The 26,738-nt window shown below is 45.8% G+C and overlaps 1 long non-coding RNA gene across 3 annotated transcripts in view; it reads left to right on the top strand.

The window, feature by feature from the left end:
- Window positions 1-26,738, top strand: part of LOC123375472 — a 79,799-nt gene that overhangs the window by 44,785 nt on the left and 8,276 nt on the right. For 2 of the 3 annotated variants that reach the window (XR_006581467.1, XR_006581466.1), the window contains exon 2: window positions 1,825-1,927. The exons of the other annotated variant lie outside the window; for it this stretch is intronic. This is a non-coding gene — a long non-coding RNA (uncharacterized LOC123375472). The remainder of the gene's footprint in view (window positions 1-1,824; window positions 1,928-26,738) is intronic. 3 annotated transcript variants of the gene reach the window in all.

Here is a 26,738-nt window from a genome sequence, read left to right as displayed (position 1 = left end):
GGAGATGGATCACTTAAAATTGCCCCGTTTTGTTCATTCCCTCTAAGACCTCTGGCATTGGCCACTGCCTGAAGACAGGATGCTGGGCTAGATGGACCATTGTTCTTATGTTCTTTTCTTTGACTTATTTATATAGCCTTTCTAATAAATTGTTCTCCGTCTACACAATATTTATCTGTGTTTTGATAGCAAACCCCTTGAATTTGCCTTGAAAGGCTCCAGCTGGCTGAAGGCCAGAGGAGAGAAGAGGAAAAGGGAGAGATGCTAAATAGTATTTTCCTTGATTTACAAGAGAGGGGGAGTTTATTTTAAAGCAGATTTAACCTTCTGTGTCACTCTGGAAGGGGTCTGTTGTGATTACTCTGTAGACTGTATTAAAATCCCACTTTAAAAAAAAAAGTTTGTCAGTACAAAAGAGTTGGAATCTGGCCAAAGCTGGGAATTGCCCCAGTGCATCCTGGTCAGACCTCAACAACCCTCTTCCCACACACACAGACACACCTCCTTGGAGTAGGGGGCATGTCAGGAGCAGTAGAGGGGTCCACCAATTTTCAGCTGGTGTAGTCATCCCTTAGGACCAAACTAAGCTGACATAAGCTACAGCTGCTGAAGCTGCAGCCAGTGGAGGTCAGTCTGTAGAAACGAGAAGCTATAACCAATTGTCCAATGGCCCCTTTCTCCCTTCTCCCCTCTCCCCGCACACCGAGATCCTGCACTCTTATGCTGTGTGGATCTCGGTGCAGGAAGGACCTGACCCAAAGTTTATTTAGAGAGGCTAAGATGAGCACTTGTTGGTGGAGCAGCATACACTGCACTATGTATTGTTCATCGTTAAAAGGCAAACAGTTACCAATGGCTGTCACTGAGAGACTGCCGCGTATTTCCTATTCCGTGGGTGGTAATATACATAGTATCAAGTTGATAACTGGTGGTGAAGGTGTTGATGAGCAACGTTGGGTTCACTTCACCCACCACTGAAACGTAGCCACCTCTGGGGTGAAACACAATAGATATTAACACACAGCAGCTGTTGTCAGGTGCTTAGGCTAGTAAGATCACACACTGAAACTGCAAGGGAATGCAGGCGGCAGGCCAGAATATAATTACTCAAGCTGGAATTTAGCCTTGGCACTGAGGCCTTGTCTGTGCTAGGGAACTTTATGAAAAATCCCTGTAGCTGCTAACAGCAGTTGAGTTAAATTGATATGAGCAATGCTAACAATGAAAGCCCAGTGCAGACGGAGTGGTAACGCTGTGTTATCAAGGCTGTGTCAGCTGTCACTTTTGGAGGAAATCTAATCAACGAGATGCAGAAAACCTGTCATCGGCTGAAACTCCATCTACACTAGGGAAGGGATCTTAACACTGCTAATCCTGGAAGTTTGGACCAAAAGCCTCAATGTAAACAGAGGCGTAGGCCCTTGCTTTTTTGGGGGGAGAAAGGGCTATATGGATCTGCAGTTACCAATGGAGGTGAAAACCTCAGTTCTGCGTCTCATTCAAAAATCACACTTCCAGCAACGCTGTGTTGCCTAATGCCACTTTTATGTGATTCGTTCCATTTAGCCCTAAAGGAGGTCAGTGTCATCACCCCCCTTTTACAGATGGGGAAACTGAGGCATGTGAAGTGACTTGCCCAGGGTCACCTAGTGGTAGAGAGAGGGATAGAACCCATGTCCTTTGGACCCTGGTTCAGGGCTGTAACAAGTAGGTTACACTTAGGAAGACTCCTGATGTTTTCACTGCTAGAGGGAGTCTTTCTGTGTTGACATGTCCTTGCAATCTCAAAGACTCCACTGATTAGTAACATTTTTCTTGTTGCAGAACAGAGAAATTTAGCATGAATAGGAAAGTCTGGGGCTTCCATGCCTCAACCACCGTTTACTGTGTCTTGGGTTTTCCAACTCTGCTGCTACACAGTTGCCTGGTAAGTATCACTACAAAGCTGCATCAGAAATGGGTGTGTGTGCGTGACTTGACCCCACCTTCTGCGGGTGAGTGTGCTGTCTAACAGACACTGGATGGGAGGGAGATTTTTGTACAGTGGCAATACAAATATTGAGCGGTTGGGTGAGTCTTGTATTGTAGCAATACAAATAGCAATAATATGACTTGAGCATTCTGATCTCAATTCAGCGATGGCTTAAAGGAGAGTGTAAGCAGCTGTTTGTGGGTGCAGATTAGTGTAGCACAATGCTGAAAGAATGGGAGAGTGAGGTTGTGGCAGGAGAGACCTTTTTCCTGTTGGTTGCTAAGATACAGTATGGAGGTTCTGGTTTATCTCACACCTTCTTACACTCTCATTTGTTGTTTTTCCTGCTATCGTCCCTACCCTTCCTCTCCTGGGGCATATCATTTAAACACGTACACATACCAGGCAGATTTACCTCCACACCCCTTAATGTTGGGTATTTTACACCGCCTCTGTAGCCAGCTTGACTGTGAGTCCATGCATTAATATGGCCTGCCAGCGTCCAGGGTTGTTTTGTGGGTGACAATGAGCTGTGTTTGTATGTAATAATGTAGTAAGGTTACACAAGGGCGACCAGACGAGAGGAAGAAAATATCGGGACAAATTGTGTCCCGACCAAAGATCGATTGGGACATGGGACAAACACCTAAATATCAGGACGGTCCTGATTTGATCGGGACGTCTGGTCACCCTATTTGCAGCTCCAGTGGTGCAAGTGTGGAGGGAGAGGTGAAAGAGACAGAAAATCAGTGGTGCAAGGAAGGAGTAGTTTAGAGTAAATCGGGGAGATGTGGTCAAAGAGGGGAGATGCCTCACAGCTGTTTGCTGTTAGAAGACTGCCTTATGGGAAGGGTTTAAGCCAACTGGATTGCCTCAGTTAAGAAGAAAGTCAAGGCTCACAAGCAAAATGAGAACAAGACTCCATCCTGGGGGGTGATATTTCAGTGTGTATTGGTTATAGGGTGAGCTGTGCTCCAGACTCCTCTTTGTCCCCGTGAGTGCACTCCCTGGGTGACAGGCCGTGGCTTCCTACACTTCCCTCAGGATAGAATCTTGTGGTCCAACCACTCTTGAACTGGATCTCTGGGTGGCAGCATTCCCTATTTCCCAACCAGGTTAACCCAACAGGCCCAACTGAGTTTGGCCCCTGAAGGCCTTTAGCTCCAGAGATTTGTGACAACCCCTGCGTAAAGTGACTCAGAAACAGCTTCTTCACAACAAGGCAGGATTTATTCTTTCACCCAAAGGTACGTCGTACGCAGAGCAAAGGGGTTAAACAATAAAGTTCTATACACGCTTCCCCTTACCTACACTTAGACCTGGTCTGCACTACAGAGTTAGGTCCACGTCAGGCCGCTTATGTAGACCTAACTCCGTAAATGTCTACACTAAAATGTCACTCCCACCAATGTAACTTGCCCACTACACCGACTTAATAACTCCACCTCTGCGAGGAGCGTAGCGCTTAGGGTGATGTAGTTAGGTGAAGGCAGTGTTAGTGCGGACACTGCATTGCTTAGCTTGACTGTTGCTGCCTTTCAGAAGCCATCCCACAATGCCTCACAACGACGGTTAAATCAGTGCAAGCGCTCCTGGTGAGGACGCACCCGCTGACACAAGGAGCATCGTGTGCACATGCAAAAACGATTTAATTGCTATGGTGGCTGCATGTCGATGTAACTTAGTCACCTTAATTTTGTAGTGTAGACTTGCCCCAAGTCTTTTCTTGAATTCGGTTGTAAGTTTCCCCTCATCCCAGCTCACCCTCATCTCTGGCTGGGTTGAGCGACTGTCCTGCTTGCAGCATGACCTCTTTGTGTGTCTCCTTGCCAGCCTGGGTGCCCTTGCTGATGCTCCCTGGGCACCTCCACCCCTCCTTCCTGAGGCCAGCTGCTTTACGGCTTAGGTTCCTCTTTGATCCTAGACTTTCAGAAGCTTTAGGGAAGAGAAAACCATGCCAGCCTAGTGGGAGCCAAGCCCAGGCTCTCCTCATTGCTCCTTTAAGGAGTCTTGTCTTTTCCTGTTTGCTTCCTCCTTTAAAAGCCTCTTGATTTAACCTGCCTGACTGCAAGCCAAAGGGAACCTGAGGGATATATGGTATTTATTAAAAAATCCTACACTTAACTCCCTCATTCTCCACCTAGGGATCTAGGTTCTGTTGGCCTTAGCCCACCTGGCAGAAAGGAGAAGTGAGGGGAGAGAGAGGGAGAGACATGGAGCAATTATTTTGGAAAAGGGGTACATTCGTGGAAGGCCAGGAATGTGCTCCTAGTGTGCTGGGAGCGGTGCAGCATTGCTTGCCAGTCTCTCATACCCACAGCCCGTGTTGGAAGGGATGCCAGAGAGTGCTGCTTGGCATCGTAGCAGATGTAGTTGTATTCTTGGCTTCTCTCGGTTCATTCGGGCTTATTGCTGGGGAGTCCTCTTCACATCTCCCTTGGTTTGAATCCATGTTGCTTTGTTTTCCCTTGCACTAGGTATTGATTGTATGACCAGTGTCATCTTCATTCCCTGCAAGCGACTACTCCTTAAGCTTCTAGTCATAATTATGCCATGACTGTGCTTAGGCATTAGCATGGTCACTACAGAATGTGCTCTAGTGGTCTGGCTCTGAGTAGAGGACTGGGAAACAGGAAACCCAAAGTTCCAACATGCCCTAACAATGACGCCTGCCCTTGCACTGGACAAGTCACTTAACACTCCTGCCTCAGTTTCCCCATCTGTAAAATGGAGATAATAATACTTCCCTACTCCATGGTGGTGTTGGTTGATTACATATAATAAGGGGTAAATAGTAATAGCAGTATCTTGGGTGCCCTGAAGATTGTTGGTGGTGTTAAAGCTGGGCCAGATATCTGCAACAAACAAGCACTGATGGTGAGATACGAGGAAAGAGAATCCAATCATCTGAACACGTCTCAGTGCTCACTTCCTATTTCTTATTCCTCACCCAGAGTGCCTTACAAATGCACCAAACCCTCCAGCCACTAAAGGTGCAAATGGGTGACAAATAGGGAAGGGAGAAGGGTAAATAAGGGATTTAAAAACCATCTGTATCGGAAGAACCAAGAGGTAAGAGTGGGCATGTGGTAAAGAACTGTGGCCAAGGGCAAGACTGTGTGAATGAGCCAGTCTCTGCACTGCTGAGCTGGAAAGTGTGTTTGTATGTGTGTGTGTGTTTGGTATTGTGTGTGTGCTGGGTAGCCCTTTGGGGAATAACTGTTAGATATTTTAGTCAAGTAAGGACACATTGCTTGCAGCTGGCAAACTGATTAATGTGCATGTGAAGCAGGCAGCTCTGTTAACTGAACTGAGCTCTGGACACTTTCACCACCTACCTCAAAAACAAGAAGCCACATCCGGCTCTATGAGGCCTGTGGGTGTTCTGCAATGGGGGAAGAAGCAGAGCAGGCCTGAGGGTTGGCCAGGTTAGTGGATTTCTAGGGCGTACTCTCTTGTGCTTGAATGTAATTAGTAGCAGATGATAAAGGATACAGCACCTAGAGAGTGTGGGTGGATTTGTATCCAGTACTTATCTTTGAAAAGTGGTTTCTTACCTTCAGGGTCGTCAGCCCTGCAGTGGAGGAGTGAGCTGTTCAGCATCTACCTGTTGAGTGGAGGTTAAGACAGTTTAAAAGCTTATGGATAACTTTGTTATGAGACAGCTCGTTGCACTCCCTTGACCTAGAAACAGGAATGTGTTAAACTAAAATTGAAATGGGAAGAGTCAGGGAATCAACACAGTGTTCAAAATAGAAAAGAAGTAGGCAGAGAGTTTTTATAAAGTAAAATGATTAATAGTGTTTGAGCATTCAGGTTATGCCCCTCCTAGTCTGAGTTAACTGCACGCTCTTATGATTCTTCCCTCACTCCTTCTATTGTTTGTTATATTAATTACCACTTACCTTAAACTAGACAGCAAGGTTTTCAGGGCAGGGATCCAAAGCTAACAAATAAGCACATCAATTCTACGTTTCCCCAAAACCGATCAGCAGTGAAATAATGTGGCCATTTGAATTGTTCATCTCTGGGCTGCAGAGAAGGACCCCATAGAGATGAACCAGAACATTTGACTGCAAACAGACCTTGCTATGTGTCCGGATACATTTGGTTCCTATTTTGAAGGTTTTCTTCACCATCTAAGGACTAGAGAATTAAAGGATCAGATTATCTGGTGTAAATTCTCAGACAATAGCTGCACTCAAGTGAAGAAAGCCACCTTAATTTGCAGCTGAGGATCTGTGCAAAGTTATGTAATAGTTTAAAAATAATCCAATTACATGACCATTTGTGCAGCTGCATAAACTCATAATACACAGAGCCCTGAGGCTGTTCTCTGCTGGTTGTGGTACTTCAGTAGTGGCAGAATTTTCCAGGGAATCCTGAAGTAATCTTGTCTAGATTGCAGTATCTAGTTTTCTAACAGTCTTTTAATCATGATCACTGCAAAGCAAGGCAAACCGGGGAGGCATTGCTCAATGCCGGCTCGTATGTAAGGAGCCTCAACAATCTCTTTATTAGAGTTGGTCTAAACAATTATGGGAGAGCTTTAGCCTCCATCCCTCTCATCCCAGCTTCTCCTGATGCAGAGCTGAGTAACTCCAAATGCCCACCAGCCCATTACGAGGGTCAATGTATGAGAAAATGGAGGAGTGCTGGCATCTTATGGCATGACCAAGGTGCTGGTTGGCAGCTAGTCACTGATCGCAGGCATTACTCAGGCATGTCAAATTTCAGGAAGTATTATAAGTGAATATGATGCTTTTAAAAAGTGTATTTATACAACCCTAGAGACCCCTTCTGACAGTGCAGGTGGCAGCCAGCTTCCTTCATGCTTCTGCCACAAAGCTGTCCTGGAAGCACCATGTCAGGGTAAGAGGCTACTTCCATCTCCATGGCCCATTTCTTGGCCTAACTGATGAACCGTTGGTGACAAGTGTAATCTATTTACCTACAACAATTTTTAGGTTTAGGGCATGTCTACACTTACCGGGGATCGACACTGTGGCAACTGATGCACCAAGGATCGATTTAGTGGGTCTAGTGAAGGCCTGCTAAATCGACCACAGATCGCTCTCCTGTCGACTCCGGTACTCCACTGAAACGAGATGAGTAAGGGAAGTCAACAGGAGAGTGTTTCCCATTGACCCAGCGCAGTGTAGACGCTGCAGTAAGTCGACCTAAGCTACATCGACTCCAGCTACATTATTGATTTTGCTGGAGTTGCTTAACTTAGGTCGATTTACCCCCGTAGTGTAGACAAGACCTTACTCTATAAAGGTACGTATGTGATAGCCTCCATCACCATGGTATCTAAACACCTCACAAGCATTAGTGAATTTCTCCTCGCAGTACCCCTATGAGGTATGGAATAATTATCTCCATGGTACAGATTGGGAAACCCAGGCACAGAGCAATCGAGTGACTTGCCCAAGGTCACATAGGAAATCCTGTTGCAGAGGTGGGAATTGAATCCAGAGTCCGATACCAGTACCTTAGCAACACAAACTATCTGTGTTAAATATTACATTACTACCTGCATTGTTCTTTAAAGATCTTTTATTATTATTATTTTATTATGATACAATGATAAATGAAGAATGGGATTTAATTCCCAGGGTTTACATAAACATTTTTGCCTCTCCAATGACACCCATCTTTGGAAAGGCAGAAAAATCTCTGCCCATTTAGCTGCTAAAGGATCTGAATCTGATGTAAAGAGAGAACTTTTGACAGTCTCTGAGCAAGTAATCCAGAAAAAAACCCCTTCCTTAACACTTTATGTGAGATGGTGCCTTTTTTAGAAATTTTCTGCAACTGGGCTGGACAGATAGGCTTGGTGCCAGCAATAAGATGCCTAGTCACTGACCTAGGAACTGCAGAACTGCTGGGCCTGGCATGGAACAAGAACTATTTGAAAGTGTTAAACCACATAAACATGTCTCAGAACATGTCTCGCACACAGAGGCGGTGGTGCTGAAAATAGCTGAGAAACTGAGCAGCCATTGTCTCCTCTGTAGAAAGCATGTTTTATCAGGGGTCACTGCAACTTTTTCCTCAGTGTAGGAGGCAATAAAGAAAGAAACTGGCAGGTTTTGCCACACTTCAGTTTTTAAAAAAACAACACTATATGGTTTAATAGCTGAGGTACCTTAGAAGTCTGATTTCAGTACCTTGCAGGTTCAGACTTCAATATGGTGGTCAGCACACTCACTGCTTCTTGAAGCCAGTGGGAGATAAAGATGCTCAGTACTTTGCAAGATATAGCTGCAGCATTTCTAATGCATAATGTATGGGCTAAGCAAAGAATTGGCCCAGGAGATGAGCATGTTATTCCAATCCACCATCTCTGACAACTGCCCAAAATGACTGTAGCACATTCAGTACTTCACTTTAGAGCTGCATTGATCAGGTTGTTAGTGTATTCAGTTGTTCATCAACATTTTGAAAAAATAAAAAAAAGACCCACATAAAAAGTTTTGACAAAATTGTTTTCTTTTTTCACTTTTCAGCCTCCTCTACTTGTTAATATTGGGTCCTAGTTAGATAACTGTGGGCCCCAACTTTTTTTTTTACTTGTCTTATAAACATGTTACATTTACATGGGAACAAAGAAATTCATGTAGATAAAGGGGGACTGGTGAATGTTGCAAGGTGAACATTAAAAGTAAGTAAGGGAACATTAAAAGTGCAGTTCTCAGTAGATCTAATTGATTGATCAGGCATAAAATACTGCATATGGCCCTCTCTGGTGTATAATGCACTCCTAGCTGGCTGTGATCTGTTGTGGAACTCCTTTAGTATCTTGACACTTTGTCCTGTTTAGAGCTCGGCATGAAATGGAATTTCCATCCCATGGGCAATTCTAGTATTTTGACGTTTTTTCATCCCAAATCAGGACTAAAAGTAGAGAAAACAAACTGTTTTGTGGAACAAAAAGTTGTAAAAAGAAATTTTTCAGAATGTTTTGTTTCAATACTTTTTTTTTATTGAAATGAAAAATTGTTACATTCCCAAATCAAAACATTGCATTTTGATTCAGTTTGACATCGAACTGCATCTGCCTAAGCTGCTGCATTGCTTCATGGGAGTTGTAGTTCAGGTGCTGCATGCCTATAGTCTCCTCTCTGGGTGAGGCTCACTGGCCAGACTAGATGCACCATGGCCATTGGACTCTTATGATGGCTCAGCCAGAAGTGAGACGGGAGTGCATTATGAAAGATGTTGTCTTGTCAGGGAAGCTGGCCAACAGATGAATAGGGTCATAAAGCACTTGAATTACAACTCCCATGAGGCAATATGGTAACTCAGGGGGACCCAGATTAATGTCTGTCTGACCTGCCACAAAACATTTAAATACAGTTGAACCAACCAAACTGTTTCAAGTTGGGAAACAAATATTTCCTTTTGATTTTTCCCAATGGCAAATCAAAAAATTTCAGCAAAATCAAAAATTACCCCCAGAAAATTTTGATTGTGTGGAAACCACATAAAAAAAGATTGTGTGTGTGAGAGAGAGAGTTCCCAATTAGTTCTAAACCAAGCATTTGTTCTAGACATTCAGGGTGTGGGGCTGGTAACACAAATGATACTTCGAATGCACAGGCATTGGTTTTGATCTTAACTGTATCTGAATAACCCTGTTGTATTTGCATACATTTGGTGGTGCGAGTTGCCTTAGCTGGAGCATGAAAGCCAGGTCAATCCCTGCAATTTAGTCCTGCTAAATTCCCCCAGGTGTCCCCTGTGTTCTGTCTGTATCAGCTGATGGAAGAAATCAGAGCTGTGACAGTTTACATGACTCTCCATTAGCTGCATAACCAAGCAGAACCCCACTCGTCATTAGTACTGTGTATGATAACTCAGCCCAAACATAATTTGATACCCAATAAATAACCAATATAAATAAAACTGTCTTCCCCACAGGCTTCATGGTTCAATCCCAGTCAAATACAACTGGTTTGAATTGAGATCAAGCTTCTAAAAGCGCCTGTCCTGCAGTATGTAAGTTGTACTACCTTATGGTGGGGATAACTGTGTCTTTGGTTTCTGGCAAAGGCATTCAACAATTAAGCATCACTAATGCGAAGCATCAGTTTAAGCTCTCTATTAACCTCTTCCCCAGCACAGATCATCCATTCCCAACACACACAGGAAGCAACTACTTGAACAAAAAATAAGCCAAGAAATAAAATTAATATAAACTTTTGCTTTTATAACTGTTTACCTTGAACTTGAGGGACATGATTATTTGCAGTAACATTAATCTTATCTTCTCTTCCGTCTCGAAGTACTAACCCATGAAGTACAGCCAGCGTGGGGGTGGAAGGTGGCAGCCTTCACGATAGTAGATGGGAAAAGAAATCTTGGCAAAGGGAAAACACAGGCTTTATGGGATCTTCTGTTCTCCAACTTCCCACCCCAGCGGCAGATAGGTATGATACTGTGATGAAAGTGTGCCCAAAGCTTTGGATTTTAACATTTTGCCCATATGTTCCTGCAAAGAATGAAGGGCTGATTCAGCATTGCTGGTGTTTGAATCTGCTGAATTGGGATAAAGCAACCTCCATGATCAGCTAGCATTACTGTTCTGGGAAATACCCAGCGAACTACATGGGTCCTTCGACTGAACTCATGGTCTAACTCCTGGCTATTAGTATCTTGGCTGTCTTCTCACAGTCCCTTCCAGTCCTGTCCTACATTTCTGTGGTGAAACCAACCACGCTGAGTGTTGGGAATAGAGTGACCAGATGTCCCGATTTTATAGGGACAGTCCCGATTTTGGGGTCTTTTTCTTATATAGGCTCCTTTTATCCTCCACCCCTGTCCTGATTTTTCACACTTGCTGTCTGGTCACCCTAGTTGGGAAATGTTTTCACAATGTAGAAGACACAAGATAAGAGTGGTGCATCAGTAAGGAGACCACCCTTTTCCCCAGCTTTCCGGTAAGAGAGAGAGAGAGAGCTCCTTGGAAAATAGCAATTATTTTTCATAGGATTTTTTTTGTGGAGAGGGGAATTATTTTCTTTCCTTTTCCCCATGAAAATATTTTAGTTTAAAAAAAAAAAATTAAAAATGTTTTGATTTTCAAAAAACTGTTTTTGGAAAACAAACTTTGGGTTTCAGTGAAAATTTTCAATTTTTGAAAAGTGTTTTTGATCAAAAAAAATTTCTCTTGGGAAAATGTCCAAAAGCAATTTTTCCACATTTTTTGTTTTGTTTTTCACAATAAGCCATTTTTCATCCAAATTAGTTTTTGATTAAACTATTTCCACCAAGATCTAGTTAGAGGAGTCCTGCCCCCAGCATGAGGATAAAATATTTCTCCCATTAGACTGAACTGACACAGCACTGAATTTCTTTTAGCTGATCTCTAATGCCAGACATGGCCAGTGCAAAGTTTCAGCTCCCAGTGTGCCACTATCAGCAAAACAGAATGAATGAAACTGTTTCCACGCTGTTCTGCCTGAGGTAAACTGGGACCGAGGCCAAGAAACCAAGTCCTGGCTGTGAGATTTGATGCAGAGCAGGGTTTTGCCCTTGTGTGCTGCTCACCTTTCAGATTGTCCCAACATCACTGCCTGCGGGTTTTGCAGGAAGTTGTTCTTTCTTGACCTACAAGGTTTTGTGTGGCAGGTGTTGCTTTTTAATGTTGTTGAATGACTTTTCCATCAGTTGAAGGCTGTGTTGTGTGTTAGGGGAACTGGGTCAGTGTGACCATTGCCAGAATAGCTTCAGGTTTTGCCTTGTTAACTGAAACAAGGTACATTCATCCAAAGAGTGAGGCTAGGCTGGATAAAACAAAACCCCCAAACTGGTTCCAAATCCAAGAGTTGTGGAGGTTCACAGTAGATTGATTTCCTCCCTCCCCTCCCCCCGAACCTATTATTTGTCCTAGCCACGTCCTTCTCCATATCTTGCTTCCGGTGAGGGTAGGGAGTGGAAATGCCAGAATACCCCAAGAGAGGTGGTTCTTGGGAGATTTCAGCTCAGTTTTTCAGCCTCAAGTTAAAAATGCAGATAACCCTAGAAACTGGAGATGGTCCAGGTCTTCTGACATCTAGTACATCCTCTAGGCCATTGCTGGATTGTTCCTTGCACTGCATTTTACTGTGCAGTGTCTGGCTCAGTTTTAAATGTAAACTTCAGAGCTTTGCTTACACAAGCTCAAATTCTGACCCTTTGGCATTTTCCCTGTTCTTATTAAAAAAAAAAAAAGATGGGGAAACTCTGAGTCTCAGAGGAAGCTCTGTATCTCACTAGTATGTCTCCTGAGTTGGCTAATGCCTTTGACAAACAAGTCATTTTCTTGAAAAGCCTTCACACTCTGGTGACTCAGACCCCCAAAAATGCCTGTTGTGGGATTTTGTTTTGTGAAACCAAACCCTGATGAGTGAGGTTTCTCAAAACCAAATCAGAGCTCCTCAACTGAGTCTTAAGGGTATGTCTACACTACAAAATTAGGTCGAATTTATAGAAGTCAATTTTTAGGAAGTGATTTTATACAGTCGATTGTGTGTGTCCCCACTAAGCGCATTAAGTCGGCAGAGTGTGTCCGCAGTACCATGGCTAGCGTCAATTTTCGGAGCGTTGCTTTGTGGGGAGCTATCCCACAGTTCCCACAGTCTCCACTGCCCATTGGAATTCTGGATTGAGCTCCCAATGCCTGATGGGGCAAAAACATTCTTGCGGGTGGTTTTGGGTACATGTCGTCAGTCGTCCCTCCCTCCGTGAAAGCAACAGCAGACAATCGTTTTGCGCCTTTTTTCAGCAGACGGTGCAGTAGGACTGCTAACCGACGTCATCCAACCACTGCTTCCACTTTGCAGGGCCTCTCACCATTCTTTATAAATATCTATTCTCATGGCATCCCGTCTTCATCCACCGCTTCCGTTGCAATTCTGCTCTCCTGCTCGTGTCTCGATAGCCAATTTCTCCTTGTTGTCTGTCATGGGCTCCCGGGAACATGTGTTCTTCCGCGGGAAATGTGTGCAGTGCTAATCGTCATCCTCCACCACTTCTGCTGCAACTCTGCTCTCCTGGTGCCATGAATCCGCCTCGTAGGTGCTCTCGTCATTCGGTATAAACATCTAGTCTTGTGGCATCCGTCGTCATCCACCGCCTCCACTGCAACTCTGCTCTCCTGCAGACACCATACCCTGGCAAGCATGGAGCCTGCTCAGCTCACCGCTGCTGTTGTGAGCATTGTAAACACCAGTATGTGCAGAACCAGAACCCGCAAAAGCAGGCGAGGAGGCGACAACAGTGCAATCATGATAGTGATGAGGACATGGACACAGACTTCTCGAAGCATGAGCCCTGGCAATGTGGACATCATGGTGGTAATGAGGCAGGTTCATGCGATGGAACACCGATTCTGGGCCTGGGAAACAACCACAGACTGGTGGGACCGCATAGTGTTGCAGGTCTGGGATGATTCCCAGTGGCTGTGAAATTTTCGCATGTGTAAGGGCACTTTAATGGAACTTTGTGGCTTGCTTTCCCCTGCCCTGAAGTGCAAGAATACCAAGATGAGAGCAGCCCTCATAGTTCACAAGCAAGTGGCAATAGCTCTCTGGAAGCTTGCAACGCCAGACAGCTACCAGTCAGTCGGGAATCAATTTGAAGTGGGCAAATCTACTGTGGGGGCTGCTGTGATCCAAGTAGCCAACACGATCACTGAGCTGCTGCTATCAAGGGTAGTGACTCTGGGAAATGTGAAAGCCATAGTGGATGGCTTTGCTGCAATGGGATTCCCTAACTGTGGTGGGGTAATAGACGGAACGCATATCCCTATCTTGGCACCGGAGCACCAGGGCACCCAGTACATAAACCACAAGGGGTACTTTTCAATGGTGCTGCAAGCACCGGTGGATCACAAGGGATATTTCCCCAACATCAGTGTGGGATGGCTGGGAAAGGTACATGATGCTCACATCTTCAGAAACTCTGGTCTGTTTGAACAGCTGCAGGAAGGGATTTACTTCCCAGACCAGAAAATACCTGTTGGGGACTTGAAATGCCTATAGTTATCTTTGGGGACCCAGCATACCCCTTGCTCCCATGGCTCATGAAGCCATACACAGGCACCCTGAACAGTAGTCAGGAGCTGTTCAACTATAGGCTGAGCAAGTGCAGAATGGTGGTAGAATGTGCCTTTGGCCGTTTAAAAGTGTGCTGGCACAGTTTACTGATTTGATTAGACCTCAGTGAAATCAATTTTCCAATTGTTATTGCCACTTGCTGTGTGCTCCACAATCTCTGTGAGAGTAAGGGGGAGACGTTTATGGCAGGATGGGAGATTGAGACACATTGCCTGGCCACCGATTACACACAGCCAGATACCAGGACGATTAGAAGAGCATAGCAGGGTGCGCTGCGCATCAGAGAAGCTTTGAAAACCAGTTTCATGACTGGCCAGAGTACGGTGTGACAGTTCTGTTTGTTTCTCCTTGATGAAAACCCACCCCCTTGGTTCACTCTACTTCCTTGTAAGCCAACCGCCCTCCCCCTTTCGATCACCGCTTGCAGAGGCAATAAAGTCATTATTGTTTCAAAATCACGCATTCTTTATTAATTCATCACACAAATAGGAGGGTGTAAGGGTCCGGTGTGGGGGCTCGGCCGTCTCAGGTGCGGCCAGGAGCCAGGCCGCGTCACTACATGGCCTAAATCAGCAGTTCAGTCTCCGAAGGTCCAAGGGCTCAGACCCTCAGGCAGGGCTGAGCAAAAACAAACAGTCAATGAAGCCCAACCCCTCAGTCCGGGCGGGGCAGCAAACAGCAGTTCTAGGCTCAGACGCTCAGGCAGGGGCTGAACAAACAGAGTCAGTAATTTAAGCCCAGGCCCTCAGTCAGGGCGGGGCGGCAAACAGCAGTTCTAGAGCTCAGGTCCTTGAAGCAGGAGCTGAGCAGCAACAATAGTTCAGGGCTCAGGTCCTTGAAGCAGGAGCTGAGCAGCAACAATAGTTCAGGGCTCAGGTCCTTGAAGCAGGAGCTGAGCAGCAACAATAGGTGAGTCCAGACTTCTGTGTCTGAGCTCTGGTGTGAGGGGGAGACTGCCACCCATGAGGGAGGTGGCAGGGGGGGACACAGGCCCACCCACTCCACTGTGTCCCAGCCCGGGGGCCCTAACAGCGGCAGTTAGTCTGCTGCTGTGTCGGTGGGGTCCTGACCGCAACACACTGACATCGGCTCGAAGTCTGCTGTAGCCAGACTGGGGTCAGCTACCCCCGGGCTACTTTCCATCTCCCCCTCCATGGGTACCTGCTCATCTCTGGGGTCCGGCGCTGGGTCCCACACCATGGGCTCCTCCGTGTGCTGAGGGCTGGCTAGCTTGGGCTGCTCCTCAGGGCTCGGCTCGGGGCAGGCTCAGCCAGTCCTCCTCGGGGTACCGGGCTCGGGGCAGGCTCGGCCAGTCCTCCTGGGGGTACCGGGCTCGGGGCAGGCTCGGCCAGTTCTCCTCAAGGTACCGGGATCGGGGAAGGCTCGGCCAGTCCTCCTCAGGGTACCGGGCTCAGGGAAGGCTCGGTCCAGCAGGAGCTCGGTCAGGGGCGTCTGTCCTCTCCGGCTGCTGGGCTGCAACTGAGCGCTGGGGCCGGGCCTTTATACTTCCTGTCCCGCCCCTTGACTTCCAGGGGGCGGGGACAAGCAGTGGTGGCTCCGCCCATTGTGGCGGCTGTTCTGGCTCCTCCCTCTCAGGTGCGGCCGGGAGCCAGGCCGCCTCACTACAGAGGGATAACTGCCAAGGTAGCCTGGGAGGGGTGGGGAAGGAGGAAAGCATCAGGTGGGGTGGTGGATGAGGGGAGGAGGGAAGGATAAGTCCACACTCAAGGGCGGCTCTAGACATTTTGCCGCCCCAAGCACGGAGGGTCCGCTGGTCCCATGGCTTCGGTGGACCCTCCACAGGCACGCCTGCGGGAGGTCCATTAAAGCCGTGGGACCAGCGGACCCTTTGCAGGTAAGCCACCGAAGGCAACCCACCTGGCGCCTTCGCAGTGACCGGCAGAGCGCCCCCAGTGGCTTTCCGCCCCAGGCAAGCGCTTGGAGCGCTGGTGCCTGGAGCCGCCCCTGGCCACACTGCACTTCAAAACTTATTGAATGCCAGCCTTCTGTTGCTTGGGCAGTCCTCTGGGGTGGAGTGGTTGGGTGCCCGGAGCCCCCCACGTTCTTGGGCATCTGGGTAAGGAGGCTAAGGAACTTGGGGAGGAGTACGGGCGGTTACACAGGGGCAGCTGCTGCAGCCTGTGCTCCTGCTGCCTTTCCTGCGGCTCCACCAGATACCAGAGCATATCAGTTTGATCCCCCAGTAGCCTCAGCATGGCATCCTGCCTCCTCTCATTGCGCTCCCGCCACCTCTCATCTTGCTCCCGCCACCTCTCATCCTGCTCGTCCTGCCTGTCCTCGTGTTCATTTTCTGCTTTTCTGGCCTCTGATATTGTTTGCCTGCGGGAGGACTGCGTGAGATCAGAGAACATTTCATCATGAGTGCATTTTTTTCGCCTTCTTATATGCGCTAGCCTCTGGGATGGAGATGATAGAGGGGAATGTTGAAACATTTGCAGCTGCGGGAGGAAAAAAAGAGAGAGTAGTATTTAAAAAGACTCATTTTAGAGAACAATGGGTAGACTCTTTCACGGTGAACCAAGCTGTTAACATTACATAGCACATGTGCTTTCGGTACAAGGTTGCATTTCGCCTCTTATATTGAGGTCCTGCCGGTTTGGTGTGAGAGATCACACACACAGGGCCAGGAAACAGAATTTGGCTTGCAGGCAGCCATGGTAAACCTCATAAGATCATAAGAAAGGCCGTACCGGGTCAGACCAAAGGTCCATCTAGCCCAGTATCTGTCTACCGACAGTGGCCAATGCCAGGTGCCCCTGAGGGAGTGAACCTAACAGGCAATGATCAAGTGATCTCTCTCCTGCCATCCATCTCCATCCTCTGACGAACAGAGGCTAGGGACACCATTCTTACCCATCCTGGCTAATAGCCATTTATGGACTTAGCCACCATGAATTTATCCAGTCCCCTTTTAAACATTGTTATAGTCCTAGCCTTCACAACCTCCTCAGGTAAGGAGTTCCACAAGTTGACTATGCGCTGCGTGAAGAAGAACTTCCTTTTATTTGTTTTAAACCTGCTGCCTATTAATTTCATTTGGTGACCCCTAGTTCTTGTATTATGGGAATAAGTAAATAACTTTTCCTTATCCACTTTCTCAACATCACTCATGATTTTATATACCTCTATCATGTCCCCCCTTAGTCTTCTCTTTTCCAAACTGAAGAGTCCTAGCCTCTTTAATCTTTCCTCATATGGGACCCTCTCTAAACCCCTAATCATTTTAGTTGCTCTTTTCTGAACCTTTTCTAGTGCTAGAATATCTTTTTTGAGGTGAGGAGACCACATCTGTACACAGTATTCGAGATGTGGGCGTACCATGGATTTATATAAGGACAATAATATATTCTCAGTCTTATTCTCTATCCCCTTTTTAATGATTCCTAACATCCTGTTTGCTTTTTTGACCGCCTCTGCACACTGCGTGGACATCTTCAGAGAACTATCCACGATAACTCCAAGATCTTTTTCCTGACTCGTTGTAGCTAAATTAGCCCCCATCGTGTTGTATGTATAGTTGGGGTTATTTTTTTCAACGTGCATTACTTTACATTTATCCACATTAAATTTCATTTGCCATTTTGTTGCCCAATCACTTAGTTTTGTGAGATCTTTTTGAAGTTCTTCACAATCTGCTTTGGTCTTAACTATCTTGAGTAGTTTAGTATCATCTGCAAACTTTGCCACCTCACTGTTTACCCCTTTCTCCTCACCTCAGTCTTTTGGCTTCTTCTACCTTCATAACTTGTGGGAATGGTTTCAAACAGCAGCGCCCTCCTTTCCCATACTAAGCACCTGTTGGGTTGGCCATTTAAAAGGAGAGGCTGTACTGGCCGTGAATGCATCTCAAGTCTTCAGGGCAAATTAATCATTAAACTCACTTTATTTTAAACCATGCATTATATTTACAAAGGTACACTCACCAGATGTGCCTTCTCTGGCTTCATGTCCATAAGCCCGCCTTGGGAGGGTTTGGAGGGTATTGGCTCCAGGGTGATAAACAGTTCCTGGCTGTTGGGGAGAATGGTTTCTCTGCTTGCATGCTGTGTGCTATCCTCATCCTCCTCCACCTCCTCATCTTCCTCATCCCCAAAATCCTCATCCCTGTTGCATGAGACAGGGGTAGGGTAGTGGTAGCCCCCTTCCCCCCCCCAAATTGCATGAAGCTCATCATAGAAGCGGCATGTCTGGGGCTCTGACTTGGAGCATCCATTTGCCTCTGGTTTTTTGGTAGGCTTTCTGAGCTCCTTAATTTTCACATGGCACTGCCGCGAGTCCCTGTTGTAGCCTCTGTCCATCATGCCCTTGGAGATTTTTTTTCAAACATTTTGGCATTTCATCTTTTGGAATGGAGTTCTGATTGCTGTTTGGGGAGATGAATCCATGCTATCAGATCCAGTACCTCCCATTCAGTCCATGCTGGAGCCCTTTTGCGATTCTGGGACTGCACGGTCACCTCTGCTGATGAGCTCTGCATGGTCACCTGTGCTGATGAGCTCACCATGCTGGCCAAACAGCAAATGAAATTCAAAAGTTCCCAGGGCTTTTGCTGTGCACCTGGCTAGTGCATCTGAGTTGACAGTGCTGTCCAGAGTGGTCACAATGGAGCACTCTGGGATAGCTTCTGGAGGCCTATACCGTTGAATTGTGTCCACACTGCCCCAAATTCGACCCGGTGATGTTGATTTCAGTGCTAATCACCTCAATGAGGAGGAGTACGGAAATCGATTTTAAGAGCCCTTTAAGTCGACAAAAATGGCTTTGTCGTGTGGACGGGTGCAAGGTTAAATCGATCTAACGCTGCTAAATTCGACCTAAACTCATAGTGTAGACCAGGGCTGAGAGCGGTTTGGGGTTTAGTGAAGGCAAGCAAGGTGCTTCATCTCATTCAGCATTCTTCATTATGCCAAAAGACCCCCTATTCAGGAGAATGCACAGACATAAGACTTCAACGCCAGTAAGTATTTTAAAGCAACTTCTGCACTGACTACAGTATGAACTATAGGACATATTTCATTTCTTCCAGGAAGTGCCTGGACATGTGGTTTAGTGGACTGTTGATGGTTTCTAGAGCACATACTGTTGAACTGTTTTGAGAAGCGTAATTTTAGAGACCCATAGGCCATAGCTTTCATAGTTCTTTGGAATCACAGGCAGTTCTGTTTTCCCAGTGACTCCGTTAATTCTGTCTTTGTAAAAGATTGGGAGCATGGTCAAACTCACGTTTTCTTTCCCCACACAACTATGTAAGTGATACAGTCATGTAAGTGGCCCCAGCGTTCAAATTCCATTCTCCTTTTAGGGTCAAACTGGGCCCTCAGTCCCACTCATGAGAGTCACATTGTAGGTAATATGAACCTCTTAATGTAATGTCTCATTGCCCACAGCCAGTCTATGGTTTTCAGCACTATTCACATACTGTCTAAGCCTTTCTAATTGGGCAAGATTTGTCCCATCAAACACTCCTCCTTCCATCCTCATATTAACAGCACCAAAAAGACACCTTGCTTTACTGAATGTATTAAAAAAAAACACATGACTTTCTTTTCCTCAGTTGCTTGTTACCAAACCCTTTTGAGAAGAAAGTTAGCGTTAAATCCTATAGGGAAGGCTTTGTTGCAGGAGAGTTATGCTTCTTTAACAGATGTCTGTGCAGTTGGCCCAGCAGCTGTTACAATGCTGGTTAACCATTCTGAGGGGATAGTTAAGACCTGTTTCATCAGCCCTGTCTGTACTGGGTCTGTACTGTAGTTCCTGGATTTACTGTGGAGTGCTAGAGCAAATGCTAGGATTTTGGAACAAGCTGAAAGCATCTCTCTGGATATCTCCCAACTTGTTCTCCCACCATGGAACTCTTGTCCTATGCTATCAGGTTCTCATTAATGAAGAAAAAATGTTTTAGCTTGCTAAAAGCACCAGACATCTCTCACAGAGCACATAGAGTTTAGGCAAGTCAGCTAAGAATAAGGTGAGAGAAGCATCGCTATTGTATACTGCTTTCCCGCTGATCTTTAATTCTTTCTTTGTTCAGTTACAGCTCTTCATATCCGAATAGTTTTCTTGCTGTATTTCACACACCAGTTCTTTGAAGTATGAGACTTTTCTTATGCAAGAGAAGAGCTCCATGGCTTGGCTTTCTTCAGCAGAGTTTAGAACTTTTGCACTAAGAAAATGTGCTTCCATTAGTCATCAGTCATCACAGGAGTGGATATGAAATGCTGAGTGACAAGGCAACTCTGACCTGTTCTGATCTCACTTCCACTGGGCTTACAGCAGTGGAACTCCATTGACATCAGTGGAATTATTCCTGATTTGCACCCGCGTAAATGAGGACAGAAGTATGCCCATTGCATTTTTCTGCAGACTGAAATTATGCTGTAATTGCTTAGTTTGGTCAATTAGGAATGCTCAAAACCGCATCAATCCACTTTAATATGCTGGGGCTGAGATCTGAACGGATCTGATTTGCTGGTCTGATTCTTTGGCTACAGCACCATGAGATGTGGCATAGGAGACCAGAGGCTGAGACTGATAATGGGCTTTTCGTTTCTTGGACTGGAGTAGTGAAGGTATAGTTAGTAGCTGGTGTGTGAATGTGGCTGGTGAATGTGTTTGTGAGACAGCAATGGCTATCCGAGTTTCCTGGGAACTGGTCTCAGAGTAGCATCAGACTCTTGGTATCTTTCTGAGAGCAGACTGCTCCCAGCTGCAGCAAAAAAGTACACTGACCTCTGTTAGAGGGGCAGTGCTTGAAAGATGGTGTTAGGCCATACAAATGTTAGGGTAGTGCACACCTCATTAATATTGTATCACATAGAGCATGCAGGCAGTTATGTGAACCAAGTTGTATTATGTCTTTCCCACAATGCTGTTCACTTCTGCTCAGGCTCAGATCAGGGCTGGCCAGGAACTGTGCCAGACTTTGGGAGGGTGCCACTAGGACCCAGAGTGTAGAAAATTGTGTCTGCTGCTAGTGCATATGTATTATCTCTGCTCTAGATGCACACAGATGGTGGAGTGCTGTGCCGGAGGAAGGAGGGCACAAGAGACATAACAGGCAGGCAGGAGAAAAGGTGAGGGAATAACAGAAAGCAGCAGAAGCTGCAGGGAGAGAGAGGAGGAGGAGCCTCTTATGTACCTCTCTAGCACCCCCAGGAACCTGGACTGATTAACACCAGCTTCTCTGGGAGCTTCCTGTTTCCTGCTGCTTCCATGAACCCACTTGAGGAGAACAGGCAGTCAACTGAAGTAGTAGGAGCCAGTTAGGCCCTTAAGATGCTGATATCTTCTCTCACTCAGGCCCTGCTACCAGCCTGCTTATTTGTCCCCTTCAACTGAGTGTTGAGAGCCACTATAGCTGGCACAGAAGAGCAGTCATGAGTGAAAGAAGAGAACACCCCTCTGGGGAAGCATTCAGAAAAAGAAAGAAAGCAAAGGAAGCTTTTCTATCTAAGCAGGGAGGCGCTCTCCTGAGATACACAGACACAAATGTTCACGGTGAGCCTTCCGTCCCCAGTGAGGATGTGAGTGGTGAGGAGATGCCGGATCTTCCAGTTAGTCATAGTGCAGTGACCTGCCAGCTATTGCAACATCCATATCTCCATCTCAAATGGATGTAACCATGCACATTCCTGAAGAAAAGTGTAGCTCAGAGAAGAGTGTGGTGGAGGCACAAGAAACAGCTGCTGCTGAGTTTAGTTCCTTAAATCTAGATGATCCAGGACTGAGGACCCACTTGAGCAGTAGCCTGAGGGACTTCCTTGTACTGCATGGGCCACAGCAAGTGAAAAACTTCATGTTCCCCAAAGACAATGAAAATAGAAGTTTCCATCCAACACATTACTGGTGTGAAATCCCCAATGGTGACAAAGTGGAGAGGCCATGGCTTATGTACTCAAAAACCCAGAATGCTGCATACTGTTTTTGTTGCAAACTCTTCCAGTCTAATGTTCCAGCCACATTGGGTTCTACAGGAACAAAGGACTGTAAAAATCTGGCTAGAAATCTGGCATGCCATGAGAAGGCAGCAAACCACCAGAAAGCATTCCATAGGTGGAAAGAGCTTAGTATGAGACTAAGGTTAAAGGCCACAATAGATGATCAGCATTAAGAGAAGATTGCATCAGAGTCTCTTTACTGGCAAAATGTCCTGAAAAGGCTCATTGCCCTTGTGAGAATGCTTGCTACCCAAAACCTAGCCTTGCGTGGCACTTCAGATTAGCTGTATGTGCCAAACAATGGAAACTTCCTTAAAATTGTGGAGCTGATGTCTGAGTTTGATGCTGTACTCCAGGAGCTTTGAAGAAGAGTCACCACCCAAGAAATGTACACACACCACTACCTTGGAAAAACAATTCAAAATGAGATCATACGGTTACTGGCAACAAAAGTCAAACAGAAGATTGTGGCAGATCTGAAGTCAGCAAGATATTACTCTGTTATTCTGGACTGCACACCTGACATAGGCCATTCAGAACAAATGACTTTAATAGTGCATTTTGTAACAACAACAGAACCTAGTGAAAATGTCCCTGCAATGGTGACTGTCAGAGAGCATTTTCTAGAATGTATTGACATTGATGATACTACAGGAGCTGGTATGACAAATAGAACAGGAGTACTTGTGGCACCTTAGAGACTAACACATTTATTTGAGCATAAGCTTTCATGGGCTACAGCCCACTTCATCAGATACTATATGTTCCATTCTATGCATCTGATGAAGTGGGCTGTAGCCCACGAAAGCTTATGCTCAAATAAATTTGTTAGTCTCTAAGGTGCCACAAGTACTCCTGTTCTTTTTGCGGATACAGACTAACACGGCTGCTACTCTGAAACCTGCTGGTATGACAAATGTGCTTCTTAAAAAGCTGGAAGATACTGAAATTGCGATAGCTGACATGAGAGGTCAAGGCTACGATAATGGTGCCAACGTGAGAGGAAAGAACAGAGGAATGCAGACACGGATCCGAGAGTTAAACCCTCAAGCTTTTTTTGTCCCAGGCAGTTCTCATTCATTGAACTTGGTGGTCAGTGATGCAGCATCAGCTTCTAGTGAGGCTGCTGAATTTTTTAATGTAATTCAAAGCATCTATGTATTTTTCTCTGCATCAACTCATCGATGGCAAATTTTGAAGCAACATCTGGGAACATCCTCTCTGACACTGAAACCACTGAGTGCCACACGATGGGAAAGTCAAGTGGAGGTGATAAAGCCTATCAAACACCAAATTGGGAAGATAGATGATGCCATAGTTGCCATTATGGAGGATAATGCTATGACAGGAACTGTTCGTGGGAGAACAGTGGCAGAGGGAAATGGAATCACCAGAAATGTACATAACTTCACATTTCTGTGTGGCTTAGTGTTGTGCCATAACATACAATTTGAAATAAATGTTGTAAGCAAGAGACTCCAAGGTGTTCACCTTGATATATCTGGAGCAATGGAACAACTGGACAAAGCAAAGTCATACCTACAGTCTTACCGGTCAGATGAGGGATTTCAAAACGTTCTGAAGAGTGCACAGAAGTTGGCAGAGGAACTTCACACTGAAGCTATTTTCCTACCCATTCAAGAATACAAGAGTCACTGAAGAAGAAAACATTTTGATTACGAGGCTCGAGATAATCCCATAAGAGACCCCAAACAACAATTCAAAGTTGAATTCTTTAACCAGGTGCTAGATTGTGCAATACAGTCAGTTGAAGAACGTTTCATGCAGCTCAAGGAACACAGCAGTATATTTGGGATGTTGTATGATATTCCAAAACTCCTCACTATACCTGAAGAAGACCTACACCAGCAATGCAGGGCACTAGAGACAGTGTTGACACATGATGACATGCACAATATTGATGCGAGTGATTTAGGTGATGAACTGAAAGCCTTTTCAAGATACATTTCAGCAGGATCAACTCCAAAGGCTGTTCTGGCATATATGTGCACAAATAAGATCACCACCCTCTTTCCAAATGCTTTTGTTGCTCTGTGCATACTTCTAACACTTCCTGTTACAGTTGCCAGTGGAGAACGCAGCTTCTCCAAGCTGAAGTTAATAAAAACACATCTATATTCCACAATGACACAGGAGAGGCTGGCCGACCTTGCAACCATCTCAACAGAGCATGAGCTGGCCCAGACTGTGGACCTTCAGCAGGAAGCAGTTCAAATCTTTGCAACCAAGAAGGCATGGAAAGCACCGCTTGGATTATTCAAACAGATAAAAATGCCAGTGTTTACTATGCAGACAAGAAAAGTTACATTTGCTGTTCAGGCGTTTGAAAGTTAAGTGTTACTTAAAATTTTTGAACTAGGCATTTTAAGTTGTTAGTTCTCCTTTATTGGGGTAGGTAGCAGAGCAGTACCATGAGAGGAGTAGAACACGAATAAGGCAGAATTGAGACCTTTCAAAATTTTGGCCCAAGTGAGGGGGTATGGGGGCTTCATTTGAGCTCCCCACCTCAGGTGCCAAAATGTTGTGGCCCGGCCCTGGCTCAGATAACACCTATAACACTTTGTAAAGTTGCAGTCAGCTTTGGCTCCAGCAGACTCAAAGGCAAGGTGCATGAAAGGTGTGTCCTGTTACAGATTCGGATGTACCTCCATGGCCCAACTGATACTTGGAATGTAGTATCCAAAACAAAAGATAAGCTTGATACAAGAAAAGCAAGACCAAAAGTTGATTGATCGACTTTAATCTTGGCTGACACGTAGTATTCTCTCTAACCGTACTATAAATAGTTTAAGTGCATATTTTCAGAGCACACCTGTGTAAAGTGAACTGGATGCTGCCAGAATTCATTCCCAGAAGGATTGATGAAGTATGAACTCTTTTACTTTCTGTATTATACTCCTTTGTCTTTGACAAATAAAGTTGGCTAAGCTTGGTTAACTGGTCTCTCAAACATTCTTAATAACATCCCATAATTGTAGTCAAGCAATTGGCTAGATCTTTAAGGAATTAGGGGTGAAGTAATGTGGAGCCCCATAGAGCTCCATGTGAACTAGGTTGGGTCAGATCAGAAACAGAGCACCTGTGGGGAAAAAAAAACTCACTGTAGGGGTATGATGGGGTGGACTAGGCCCAAAGACCCGCTGTTGGAGGCCTCAGGGTTTGGCCACACCCATCCCAGGAAAGGAGCAGTGGAGAGGTCCTCCAAGCAGGCTAGAGTGGCTGTAGGGGAAGCAGCCAATCAGGGCCTAGAAAGGACATATAAAAGGAGCTGCAGAGCAGAGCAGTAGTCAGTTGCTGCTTGGAGCAGGGAAAGAAAGGACTGTAGGGCAGGCTGGCTGGCAGAGCAGCAGGGCCTGGGGGAGCATTGAGGGAGCTCCAGGCTGGTTGCTAGGACTGGGGAGGGCTGCAGCCCAAATGAGGGCTGGATTACTAAAGACCAAAGCCCAGGGAGGGCTAGAGAGAGACACCACCAGAGTTGTACTGAAATATGCCCTGGTGGACCATATACCCGAGAAGGGGTTTGTGCTGGTTAACATGCAGACAGTGTGACTTGGCCAGAGCACTGTGTCACTGACAAACCTGCCTGAGATTCACCGAAAAGGATCACTAGAACTAAAGAACGCAGACACGCCCAACCAGAAAGGGGCACTTGTGAGAGGTGGGTGCCAATCCCATTACAAGGGGGATGGGGGGAAACCTAGCTCTGTAACTGTATGAAGTGATGGCTATTCCAAAGTGGGTGAGGAGGCCTTTGTCCATTCTCCTCTGGTAGTGCAGTGTTCCCAGCATATCCAAATTAGTCTCAATGTTTTTCCCATGCAGGAGTCAAGATGAAGGAGTGGTAACAGTGGCACTATGTACCGCATGTCAACAAACACAGAAACGTATCAGAATTTACATGGCCTGTGATTTATGGAATAACTTTTAACATCTTCATATCTGAGTTTCAAAGGCTTGACCTCCGCAATGAACATAAAGGACGAAGTGCAAGTTAGTGTTTTACACAAAAAAGGCTTCCGATTGTCTGAGCAGTGGTGAGATCAGGCTAGTTGCCAAAAATATTTACCCTCAGAGATAGATGGCCAAAGGGAGCTGTTTGAAATCTGAACCCAGAGCTGGATGTTGAATGTTGCATCTTGAGCCCATTTATTAAATGGTCACTTTTAGGGCATAAGCAAACATCGAATGGTTCGAAGGCTTGGAACGGATATAGACATTAAAGATCAGATGCTTATCTGAGCCCTCTCAGCATCTCTGGTCTGTAAAACAAGGATGGAAGTTTGGGGTATTTACTGTCTATTTAGGCTGGAACTGGGACTAATGGGGGGTGGGGATAGTATTTCTTAACGACTTTTCTGGTCAGGACCAGGAGAACAGAGGTGCACAGTTGCCGACTTTCACGTGGTAAATAAGCACCCTGACTTTCACAATAAGACAAGAATCAAGCTAATCCCCAAGAACCCCAACACTAGATCCCCCCGGCATGCAGTCTGGGGCTGTGGTGGTCCCGCTGTGCACCCCTGACTCTCTCTCTTCCCCTCCCCTTGCCCCTTCTTGCCAGGAGCCAATGAAAAAGAAGCAACAAGCTACAAGCCAAACAAGCTACAAGCCAAAAACTAGCCAACAAGCAACTCACAAGCCAATTAAGCCAAAAACAAGCCCAATTTCTGTGTTTTTTTGCGG

This window comes from Mauremys mutica, chromosome 8, assembly GCF_020497125.1.
Source record: "Mauremys mutica isolate MM-2020 ecotype Southern chromosome 8, ASM2049712v1, whole genome shotgun sequence".
Taxonomy (NCBI): Eukaryota; Metazoa; Chordata; order Testudines; family Geoemydidae; genus Mauremys; species Mauremys mutica.
Note: the sequence above shows the minus strand (reverse complement) of the source record. Positions and strands in the feature narration are given on the sequence as shown.